We start from the raw sequence: 12,345 nt of genomic DNA on the forward strand, positions 1-12,345 counted from the left end.
TGTAAACCACGGGTTCTTTAATGCTAGCGGGTCGTCGCGACCCTAGTTAACATCATGGTGCACGTCTCGTGACGGGTGTCACGGCGTAGTTAAATGTATGCGATACATTTCTCAAATATAAGCGCTCAGTCATCTGTACATCATGGTAGGTTCCCACGACGTGCAATATGCGTTCAACTTATCAATGTTCATGTGTCCTGCAGTTCACATTATGACGCGCAGTTAGCTGCGGTCTTCATCGATCCATGAGCCGAGTGATCCACTGCCGAGGGTGACTAACTTGCGTAAGCCGCCGCTGTGCGCGTATACCCGTTCCCCGTAGGGAGGAGCAAGCCGCCGCTTAGAGACGAAGCATAAAGTGTCCTCATTCCACATAGGGCAAGCTGGATTAATCCATTTTACCCAGGACGGCCGAAGCGGCGTGGACCAGGGGAGAACTGAACCTTATACTTCACACCACAGTAAGTCTACGTGTCCTCTTCCACATAGGGCAAGCTAGAACTAACTATCTTACCCAGGACTGCCGAAGCAGCGTGGACCAGGGGAGGAACACACTTTTCATGGAAACGTAAGGCATCCATGACTGCCATAACGTAAGCCGCCGCTGTGCGCGTATACCCGTTCCCCGTAGGGAGAAGCAAGCCGCCGCTTAGAGACGAAACATAAAGTGTCCTCATTCCACATAGGGCAAGCTGGATGAATCCATTTTACCCAGGACGGCCGAAGCGGCGTGGACCAGGGGAGAACTGAACTTTATGCTTCACACCACAGTAAGTCTTCGTGTCCTCTTCCACATAGGGCAAGCTAGAACTAACTATCTTACCCAGGACTGCCGAAGCAGCGTGGACCAGGGGAGGAACACACTTTTCATAGAAACGTAAGGCATCCATGACTGCCATAGTGCGTAAGCCGCCGCTGTGCGCGTAAACCCGTTCCCCGTAGGGAGGAGTCAAGCCGCCGCTTAGAGACGAAGTATTAAGTGTCCTCTTCCACATAGGGCAAGCTAGAATGAACTATCTTACCCAGGACCGCCGAAGCAGCGTGGACCAGGGGAGAACTGAACTTTATACTTCACACCACAGTATTGAGTAATGTGCCCTCTTCCACATAGGGCAAGCTGGAATGTTCCATTTTACCCAGGACGGCCGAAGCGGCGTGGACCAGTGGAGGACTACACAATCATGAGGTTTGATATCGACTTGTGTGTTTCAATAGGGTACCGATGGTATGTTTTGAACCGATTTGATTTAGCCATTCTGAAGTCATCACTTGGTTGAAGCGCTGAACTAGGGCGTGTCTATCGTTTACTTTGCATTGGGATATTATACGTTGCATGCTCTACTAGGTTAATGTCATAGGTTTGGCTATCGAGCATGCCCAAATGATGACTTGATTGTGTGCTTGCTTGAATTCTACACATTTCATACCATCGGTTAGTTGTCGAATCATTCCTCGATCATAACCTTCGTTCTTGGTTCATGTATGCTCTCTTCCACATAGGGCAAGCTAGAATTAACTATCTTACCCAGGACCGCCGAAGCAGCGTGGACCAGGGGAGAACTATACTTTGTCTTAAATGCCCTCTTCCACATAGGGCAAGCTAGAATGAACTATCTTACCCAGGACCGCCGGAGCAGCGTGGACCAGTGGAGGACTATACTTTGTTCATTACACCACAGTATTAAGTATGGTGTCCTCTTCCACATAGGGCAAGCTAGAATTAACTATCTTACCCAGGACCGCCGAAGCAGTGTGGACCAGGGGAGGACTATACTTTATACTTCACACACTAGCCAAATTGAAGTCATCACTTGGTTGAAGCACTGAACTAGGGCGAGTCTATCGTTTACTTTGCATTGGGATAATACGCTGCATGCTCTCTTAGGTTAATGTCATGTGATTGGCTATAGAGCATGCCCAAGTGATGACTTTGTTTCAAGCTCAACAGGTAGGGTATTGAGTCCTCTTCCACATAGGGCAAGCTAGAATTAACTATCTTACCCAGGACCGCCGGAGCAGCGTGGACCAGGGGAGAACTATACTTTGTCTTGTATGCCCTCTTCCACATAGGGCAAGCTAGAACTAACTATCTTACCCAGGACCGCCGAAGCAGCGTGGACCAGTGGAGGACTATACTTTGTTCATTACACCACAGTATTAAGTATGGTGTCCTCTTCCACATAGGGCAAGCTAGAACTAACTATCTTACCCAGGACCGCCGAAGCAGTGTGGACCAGGGGAGGACTATACTTTATACTTCACACACTAGCCATACTGAAGTCATCACTTGGTTGAAGCGCTGAACTACGGCGGGGTAATCGTTTACAGGTTATAATCATATAGCTGCATGCTCATTAGTAGATAATGGAATATTGTATGGCAATATGAGCATGCCCAAGTGATGACTTTGTTTCAAGCTCAACAGGTAGGGTATTGAGTCCTCTTCCACATAGGGCAAGCTAGAATGAACTATCTTACCCAGGACCGCCGGAGCAGCGTGGACCAGTGGAGGACTCTATACTTTATACTTCACACCACAGTATTGAGTACTTCTTGCATAAAGCCCCTAATGAGAACCACGAGGGCTCTCTCAATGTAGAACCACAAGGGCTCTAGTACCGATTCTCTCGGTACGGCTTGGTCCGTGTTCCTTTATGCTTGTACTCTTAGAAAGTCTCAACCCGGAGGTCTTGACTTTGATTGTCATAGTTGGACTACGACGGGGCATCCGACCATTGCTGATCGAACACCCCTGATTCACCATCTTTCGGGTAGGCGGTACGCGTACCTCCGGACGCGGAAGTCTCAACCCGGAGGTCTTGACTTTGATTGTCATAGTTGGACTACGACGGGGTATCCGACTCATCGAATACCCCAGAAGCACACCATCTTTCGGGTAGGCGGTACGCGTACCTCCGGACGCGGAAGTCTCAACCCGGAGGTCTTGACTTTGATTGTCATAGTTGGACTACGACGGGGTATCCGACTCATCGAATACCCCAGAAGCACACCATCTTTCGGGTAGGCGGTACGCGTACCTCCGGACGCGGAAAGTCTCAACCCGGAGGTCTTGACTTTGGTTGTCATAGTTGGACTATGACGGGGCATCCGACCATTGCTGATCGAACACCCCTGTTACACCATCTTTCGGATAGGCGGTGCGCGACACCACCGACGCGGAAAGTCTCAACCCGGAGGTCTTGACTTTGTATTGTTGGATAGTCCTCTTCCACTATAGGGCAAGCTGGAAATATTCCATTTTACCCAGGACTGCCGAGGCAGCGTGGACCAGGGGAGAACTTCACGGAATCTTCAGGCATCCATGATTGCCATAGTGCGTAAGCCGCCGCTGTGCGCGTCAACTCGTTCCCCGTGAGGAGGAGTCTAGCCGCCGCTAAAAGACGAAGCATTAAGTGTCCTCATTCCACTATAGGGCAAGCTAGAATTAACTATCTTACCCAGGACCGCCGAAGCAGCGTGGACCAGGCGAGGACTATACTTTATACTTCACACCACAGTATTGAGTACGACTTGCATAAAGCCCCTAATGAGAACCACGAGGGCTCTCTCAATGTAGAACCACAAGGGCTCTAGTACCGATTCTCTCGGTACGGCTTGGTCCGTGTTCCTTTATGCTTGTACTCTTAGAAAGTCTCAACCCGGAGGTCTTGACTTTGATTGTCATAGTTGGACTACGACGGGGCATCCGACCATTGCTGATCGAACACCCCTGATTCACCATCTTTCGGGTAGGCGGTACGCGTACCTCCGGACGCGGAAGTCTCAACCCGGAGGTCTTGACTTTGATTGTCATAGTTGGACTACGACGGGGTATCCGACTCATCGAATACCCCAGAAGCACACCATCTTTCGGGTAGGCGGTACGCGTACCTCCGGACGCGGAAGTCTCAACCCGGAGGTCTTGACTTTGATTGTCATAGTTGGACTACGACGGGGTATCCGACTCATCGAATACCCCAGAAGCACACCATCTTTCGGGTAGGCGGTACGCGTACCTCCGGACGCGGAAAGTCTCAACCCGGAGGTCTTGACTTTGGTTGTCATAGTTGGACTATGACGGGGCATCCGACCATTGCTGATCGAACACCCCTGTTACACCATCTTTCGGATAGGCGGTGCGCGACACCACCGACGCGGAAAGTCTCAACCCGGAGGTCTTGACTTTGTATTGTTGGATAGTCCTCTTCCACTATAGGGCAAGCTGGAAATATTCCATTTTACCCAGGACTGCCGAGGCAGCGTGGACCAGGGGAGAACTTCACGGAATCTTCAGGCATCCATGATTGCCATAGTGCGTAAGCCGCCGCTGTGCGCGTCAACTCGTTCCCCGTGAGGAGGAGTCTAGCCGCCGCTAAAAGACGAAGCATTAAGTGTCCTCATTCCACTATAGGGCAAGCTAGAATTAACTATCTTACCCAGGACCGCCGAAGCAGCGTGGACCAGGCGAGGACTATACTTTATACTTCACACCACAGTATTGAGTACGACTTGCATAAAGCCCCTAATGAGAACCACGAGGGCTCTCTCAATGTAGAACCACGAGGGCTCTAGTACCGATTCTCTCGGTACGGCTTGGTCCGTGTTCCTTTATGCTTGTACTCGCGGAAAGTCTCAACCCGGAGGTCTTGACTTTGATTGTCATAGTTGGACTACGACGGGGCATCCGACCATTGCTGACCGAACACCCCTGATTCATCATCTTTCGGATAGGAGGTGCGCCCACCTCCGACGCGGAAGTCTCAACCCGGAGGTTCGGACTTAGAGTTTTTCCCATTTAAAAGTTTTTCTCTTAGCCATACTGAAGTCATCACTTGGTGAACGATTGAACTAGGGCGGGTTAATCGTTTATAGGTATCATGTGGTTTGCATGCTCTCTTAGGTTAAGGTCATGTGGTTGGCTATCGAGCATGCCCAAGTGATGACTTTGTTTCACGCTTGCTTGATTTCTTCATGATTCCCTGTTATATAGTGTAATCATTCGAGAACAGGGAATCTTTGGTTTTGCTCAACAGGTATTGGATGTCAACTTGGTATCTAGATCGCATTAAGTCTCAACCCTTAGGTTCGGACTTGTATAGTGACATCTTGTTACGGTCTTGAGTCTCAACCCGCAGGTTCGGACTACTTAGTGTTTGATCGAATATAATATGGCAACTTGTGCCTAAGTCTCAACCCGCAGGTTCGGACTTCTGTTTATTTGGCCAATGTATGTATAAGGCAACTTGTGCCTAAGTCTCAACCCGCAGGTTCGGACTTGTATATTTGTTCGAAGTCATGTATAAGGCAACGTGTGCCTAAGTCTCAACCCGCAGGTTCGGACTTGTTAGTGTTTCGTCAACTTTCATATGGCAACTTGTGCCTAAGTCTCAACCCGCAGGTTCGGACTTGTGTATTTGTTCGAAGTCATGTATAAGGCAACTTGTGCCTAAGTCTCAACCCGCAGGTTCGGACTTGTGTATTTGTTCGAAGTCATGTATAAGGCAACGTGTGCCTAAGTCTCAACCCGCAGGTTCGGACTTGTTAGTGTTTCGTCAACTTTCATATGGCAACTTGTGCCTGAGTCTCAACCCGCAGGTTCGGACTTCTATAGTGTTTCGTCAATTATCATATGGCAACTTGTGCCGAAGTCTCAACCCGCAGGTTCGGACTTCTGGAAGGATCACTTGGCCACTAATGATCCTTCCGCAGGTTCACCTACGGAAACCTTGTTACGACTTTTACTTCCTCTAAATCATCAAGTTCGGTCAACTTCGATAAAGCAGACGCGGTTCACGAGGATCCAGCGAACGATCATCTCCAAAGACCTCACTAAATAATCCATCGGTAGTAGCGACGGGCGGTGTGTACAAAGGGCAGGGACGTATTCAACGCTGGCTGATGACCAGCACTTACTAGAAGTTCCGAGTTCATATGGACCATTGCAATCCATAATCCCTACTAAGTGAGTATTTGAGTGATTTCCCGTTCCTCTCGGAATAGGAGACACGCTGCTACCCACATTGTAGCACGCGTGTAGCCCAGAACATCTAAGGGCATCACGGACCTGTTATCGCTCGATCTCATTTTGCTAAACACAAATTGTCCTGCTAAGCAGCGTACCGTAAGTGCACTTGCGCACACGAACAGCGAAGGTGTCAGGTCATACTCCACCGAAAGGTCCTAACCCGTTCCAATCGGCATCGACGCATTAACGCTGACTGCGTTCTAGTTAGCATATGTGAGTCACGTTCGTTATCGGAATTAACCAGACAAATCAATCCACGAACTAAGAACGGCCATGCACCACTACCCTTAAATTTGAGAAAGAGCTATTAATCTGTCTCACCTCCATAAGTTCGGACCTGGTAAGTTTTCCCGTGTTGAGTCAAATTGAACCGCAAGCTCCATTTCATTGTGGTGCCCTTCCGTCAATTCCTTTAAGTTTCAACTTTGCAACCATACTTCCCCCGGAACCTGACTTTGGTTTCCCGGAAGCTACTGAGAGCACCTGGTTGTAGCGTCTCCCAATTGCTAGTTGGCATCGTTTACGGTTAGAACTAGGGCGGTATCTAATCGCCTTCGATCCTCTAACTTTCGTTCTTGATTAAAGAAAGCATCCTTGACAAATGCCTTCGCTTTAGTTAGTCTTACGACGGTCTACGAATTTCACCTCTCGCGCCGTAATACTAGTGTCCCCAACTACTTCTGTTAATCATTACCTCCGGTCTGAGTACAAACCAATGAAAGATTAGACCAAGGTCGTATTCCATTATTCCATGCAAGATTATTCTAGGGCGTTTGGGCACCCTGCTTTAAGCACTCTAATTTGTTCAAGGTAAACGTGAGCGGTCGAGCTCTATGTTACACTTGCACCCGTTGAAGGGCACACCATGACACAGACTTGGTGCCCTACCACACCATTGAGTCGCAACCAGATTCCGACTTGGCCCACCGACCACGGGTTGACCGGGTCGGCGGAGCCGGACTGTGTTGGACAAGTATCAACTTCGAACGTTTTAACCGCAACAATTTTAATATACGCTAGTGGAGCTGGAATTACCGCGGCTGCTGGCACCAGACTTGCCCTCCACTTGATCCTCGTAGAAGGATTTATGCTCTACTCATTCCAATTATGAAACATCATTAAAGAGTTTCATATTGTTATTTCTCGTCACTACCTCCCCGTCCCGGGATTGGGTAATTTACGCGCCTGCTGCCTTCCTTGGATGTGGTAGCCATTTCTCAGGCTCCCTCTCCGGAATCGAACCCTGATTCCCCGTTACCCGTTGCAACCATGGTAGTCCTCTATACTACCATCCATAGTTGATAGGGCAGATATTTGCGAGATCTGTCGTCGGTGCGAGACCATACGATCAGCATCATTATCCAGACTTCAACTCAATGACACGGAGAACCCGCGATTGGTTTGACTAATAAGTGCACCAGTTCCCGCGAGGGTCCTGGCATGTTGCATGTATTAGCTCTAGATTTTCCACAGTTATCCAAGTAACTAGGTTGATGATCTCGTAAATTATAGCTGTTATACTGAGCCTTATGCGGTTTCACATTAAATCTGTTTGTACTTAGACATGCATGGCTTAACCTTTGAGACGAGCGTATATTACTGGTAGGATCAACCAGAATTCCGACTTTGCGTTCGAATGTTCATTGTCCCATTGCACCCGGAGGAGCAAACACCACGTTCTATATGTTGTCAAGTCCGGTAGCACACGGGAGGCGAGCCCCCGTGCGAACCTCATTGCCCTCGTATCACACACACCCGATGCACCGGACAGGCACTTGAGCGGCATTCGACTCCGCTAAGCGCTCGTGCGCCCGATTGTGCATGCGCTGACGGGGCCTTCATACCCCTACCACAGCGACCTTATGCCAAACTTCCATGAATACTTAGGTGAGCTGACAAGGGCCTTCATTTCCCTACCATCAACTAAAGGACACGCTAGGCGCGTCCGATCATTGCAACTGCGGGGCTTTCATACCCCAATCACCACAGTACGCAATTCACCAGAGTTTAATCACAACCCCCCCGGACATGGCACACTATTAACTTGCAACAAAACTTAGTGTGTGCCGGGCACATCGGTTCCACAAAATCATTCCCGATGTACCCCAATTGGGGTTGTGAACGCATCCATGGTCCTCTGACACACCCAACCAAGCGTGGATACTACATACCTCAAACACCCAGTACACTAACAGACAAATCAATATATGGTTGCTTTCCCCCAGACATTTGCCAATCACTTGGCACCCGGACGGGAACTCGCTCCTGATTGCGCCATTGCCACCCATTTGCCAAGAGCGAGTTCTGTATGTAGATTTCATTTGGAAAGACAACCGTGTACTGGATATTCTATCCGACGATTACAGATGACGAGTACGAGACTCGACTACACTCACGGATAATACATTTTGGGTCGAGATTGCTTTCGGGGTTTTCGATTGGTCTTGCGCTTGTAAACGTATAACTTTGACTTGTGGTAACCTCGGTATGTTAGTCGATCACGTGGTTGTGAACTGGGTAAGGGTGGGCAATCTGTTCACTTGCACTCTGGGTAGGAATATGGTGAGCGCTATAGGTTAAAGATCATGGTATGGTTCCATCGTGATGACTTTCGCTAGATAGTAGTATGTTTGGATAGTTATAACGTTTTTGGCCATTTGTTCATAGTGTTCGGTCCATTGAGGAATTCGATTGGTCTTTGCTTCACACACGTGGTCGATCACTTGGATGTGAACTAGGGTGAGATTAAGGTGTTCACTAGTGCTCTTCGGTTTTGGATCAGTAATGAGCACTTGATTGGTTTCGCATAATATGTATCCATAGTGATGACTCTTTCCAGCTTAAGATTTCGTTACCAGTTTCGAATCCTCCCCACGTTCGCTTTTACTTGGTTAGGTTTTCGAGTGTAGATTTGAAAGCAATCTCATGTATGTATCCCATCTGATATAAGCCACTGACAGTTCATGTCACCTCGTTCAACTCTCGCTGGGTCACAGAAGTATGTTACTGCGCCCATTATCCCTACTCGGATAGGTTCGGTTCGTTCGTTTTATACTACGGTGAGTAAACTCAATTTGTGCATCGCATAGCCATGGAAAGCAAGCTTTCGCGGGCCTCTTCGACTGTTTTGATACGAGCTGTGCCCGTGATGCTTGTCATCCCAGGATACTAGACCCCTTTGGACGACCGCATGACCATCAGAAAGTAAATTCCACGTTCGGTTTATTTGCTACTTCCACCGTTCTAGTACTATGGGGTTGGAACCCCTAACATAAAGTATCTATGTAGAACCACGAGGGCTCTCAATGTAGAACCACAAGGGCTCTAGTACCGATTCTCTCGGTACGCTTGGTCCGTGTTCCTTTATGTTTGTACTCTTGTGTGTATAAAATTCATGTTCGATTTGGGATATTTGCTACTTTCACCTGTGCGCTGTGTATAACTACGGAGAAACTCAATTTGTGCATCGCATAGCCATGGAAAGCAAGCTTTCGCGGGCCTCTTCGACTGTTTTGATACGAGACTGTGCCCGTGATGCTTGTCATCCCAGGATACTAGACCCCTTTGGACGACCGCATGACCAACAGAATGTAAATTCCAGTTCGTTTTTGGATATTTGCTACTGTCACCGTTTGAGTACTATGGGGCTTGAACCCCTAACATAAAGTCTTTGTGTAGAACCACGAGGGCTCTATAGTACCGATTCTCTCGGCACGCTTGGTCCGTGTTCCTTTATGTTCGTACTCTTGTGTGTATAATATACATGTTCGGTTTGGGATATTTGCTACTTTCACCTGGGTCCCGTTCTTCATACAAGTCTGCCTTGCTAATGTGGTAACTTTATAGTGTAGTTCTGACATCCCAATTTTGGGACTTAGCCGATTTTTCATGAATTTCCATATGACCCATAGGGTCCCTTTCTTCATACAAGCTTGCCTAGGGCGATCGGTCAAAACTTGTCTTACTATTCGATTGGTCTTCGCAGTTTCACCCTAGGCAATTCGCCTAGGTCTGTCTTCTTGAGGAGGCCAAAACCCGAAATAAGGAGGTCTGGCCGACCCTGAAACCTCCCCTGTCTTAACTACACTAACCCGATTTTTCAGGGTCCTCAGCGCCATACAACTTTGCCTAGGTCACTTATACTCTTGACTTAGGCCATCTGACTTGGTCCGTGTTTCTTCCTAGGGTTCACCTAGGTACTTTGCCTTGCTTGATGTGGTAACTTTTTAGTGTAGTTCTGACATCCCAATTTTGGGACTTAGCCGATTTTTCATGAATTTCCATATGACCCTAAGGGTCCCTTTCTTCATACAAGCTTGCCTAGGGCGATCGGTCAAAACTTGTCTTACTATTCGATTGGTCTTCGCACTTTCACCCTAGGCAATTCGCCTAGGTCTGTCTTCTTGAGGAGGCCAAAACCCGAAATAAGGAGGTCCAGCCGACCCTGAAACCTCCCCTGTCTTAACTACACTAACCCGATTTTTCAGGGTCCTCAGCGCCATACAACTTTGCCTAGGTCACTTATACTCTTGACTTAGGCCATCTGACTTGGTCCGTGTTTCTTCCTAGGGTTCACCTAGGTACTTTGCCTTGCTTGATGTGGTAACTTTTTAGTGTAGTTCTGACATCCCAATTTTGGGACTTAGCCGATTTTTCATGAATTTCCATATGACCCTAAGGGTCCCTTTCTTCATACAAGCTTGCCTAGGGCGATCGGTCAAAACTTGTCTTACTATTCGATTGGTCTTCGCAGTTTCACCCTAGGCAATTCGCCTAGGTCTGTCTTCTTGAGGAGGCCAAAACCCGAAATAAGGAGGTCCAGCCGACCCTGAAACCTCCCCTGTCTGAACTACACTAACCCGATTTTTCAGGGTCCTCAGCGCCATACAACTTTGCCTAGGTCACTTGTACTCTTGACTTAGGCCATGTGACTTGGTCCGTGTTTCTTCCTAGGGTTCACCTAGGTACTTTGCCTTGCTTGATGTGGTAACTTTTTAGTGTAGTTCAGACATCCCAATTTTGGGACTTAGCCGATTTTTCATGTATTTCCATATGACCCATAGGGTCCCTTTCTTCATACAAGCTTGCCTAGGGCGATCGGTCAAAACTTGTCTTACTATTCGATTGGTCTTCGCACTTTCACCCTAGGCAGTTTGCCTAGGTCTGTCTTCTTGAGGAGGCCAAAACCCGAAATAAGGAGGTTCAGCCGACCCAGAAACCTCCCCTGTCTGAACTACACTAACCCGATTTTTCAGGGTCCTCAGCGCCATACAACTTTGCCTAGGTCACTTGTACTCTTGACTTAGGCCATCTGACTTGGTCCGTGTTTCTTCCTAGGGTTCACCTAGGTACTTTGCCTTGCTTGCTGTGGTAACTTTTTAGTGTAGTTCAGACATCCCAATTTTGGGACTTAGCCGATTTTTCATGTATTTCCATATGACCCATAGGGTCCCTTTCTTCATACAAGCTTGCCTAGGGCGATCGGTCAAAACTTGTCTTACTATTCGATTGGTCTTCGCACTTTCACCCTAGGCAGTTTGCCTAGGTGTAGCTTCTTGAGGAGGTCAAAACCCAAAATAAGGAGGTTCAGCCGACCCAAAAACCTCCCCTGTCTAAACTACACTAACCAGATTTTTCAGGGTCCTCACCGTCATACAACTTTGCCTAGGTCACTTGTTCTCTTGACTTAGGCCATCTGACTTGGTCCGTGTTTCTTGCTAGGGTTCACCTAGGTACTTTGCCTTGCTTGGTGTGGTAACATTTGAGTGTAGTTCTGACATCCCCATTTTGGGACTTAGCCGATTTTTCGTAAAATACCATATGACCCATCAGGGTCCTTGCCTTCATATAAGTTTGCCTTGCTTGGTGTGGTAACATTTGAGTGTAGTTCTGACATCCCCATTTTGGGACTTAGCCGATTTTTCGTAAAATACCATATGACCCATCAGGGTCCTTGCCTTCATATAAGTTTGCCTTGCTTGGTGTGGTAACTTTTTAGTGTAGTTCTGACATCCCCATTTTGGGACTTAGCCGATTTTTCGTAAAATACCATATGACCCATAGGGTCCCTTTCTTCATACAAGCTTGCCTAGGGCGATCGGTCAAAACTTGTCTTACTATTCGATTGGTCTTCGCACTTTCACCCTAGGCAGTTTGCCTAGGTGTAGCTTCTTGAGGAGGTCAAAACCCAAAATAAGGAGGTTCAGCCGACCCAAAAACCTCCCCTGTCTAAACTACACTAACCAGATTTTTCAGGGTCCTCACCGTCATACAACTTTGCCTAGGTCACTTGCACTCTTGACTTAGGCCATCTGACTTGG

The 12,345-nt window shown here is 47.9% G+C and overlaps 1 non-coding gene across 1 annotated transcript; it reads right to left on the reverse strand.

Annotated features, from left to right (window-relative positions):
• Positions 1 to 119: 119 nt before the first annotated feature.
• LOC131270403 (5.8S ribosomal RNA) lies at positions 120 to 274 on the reverse strand. Its single transcript, XR_009179495.1, has one exon. It is a non-coding gene; the product is annotated as a 5.8S ribosomal RNA (ribosomal RNA).
• Between the last annotated feature and the right edge of the window lie 12,071 nt (positions 275 to 12,345).

This window comes from Anopheles coustani (genome assembly GCF_943734705.1).
Source record: "Anopheles coustani chromosome X unlocalized genomic scaffold, idAnoCousDA_361_x.2 X_unloc_27, whole genome shotgun sequence".
Taxonomy (NCBI): domain Eukaryota; kingdom Metazoa; phylum Arthropoda; class Insecta; order Diptera; family Culicidae; genus Anopheles; species Anopheles coustani.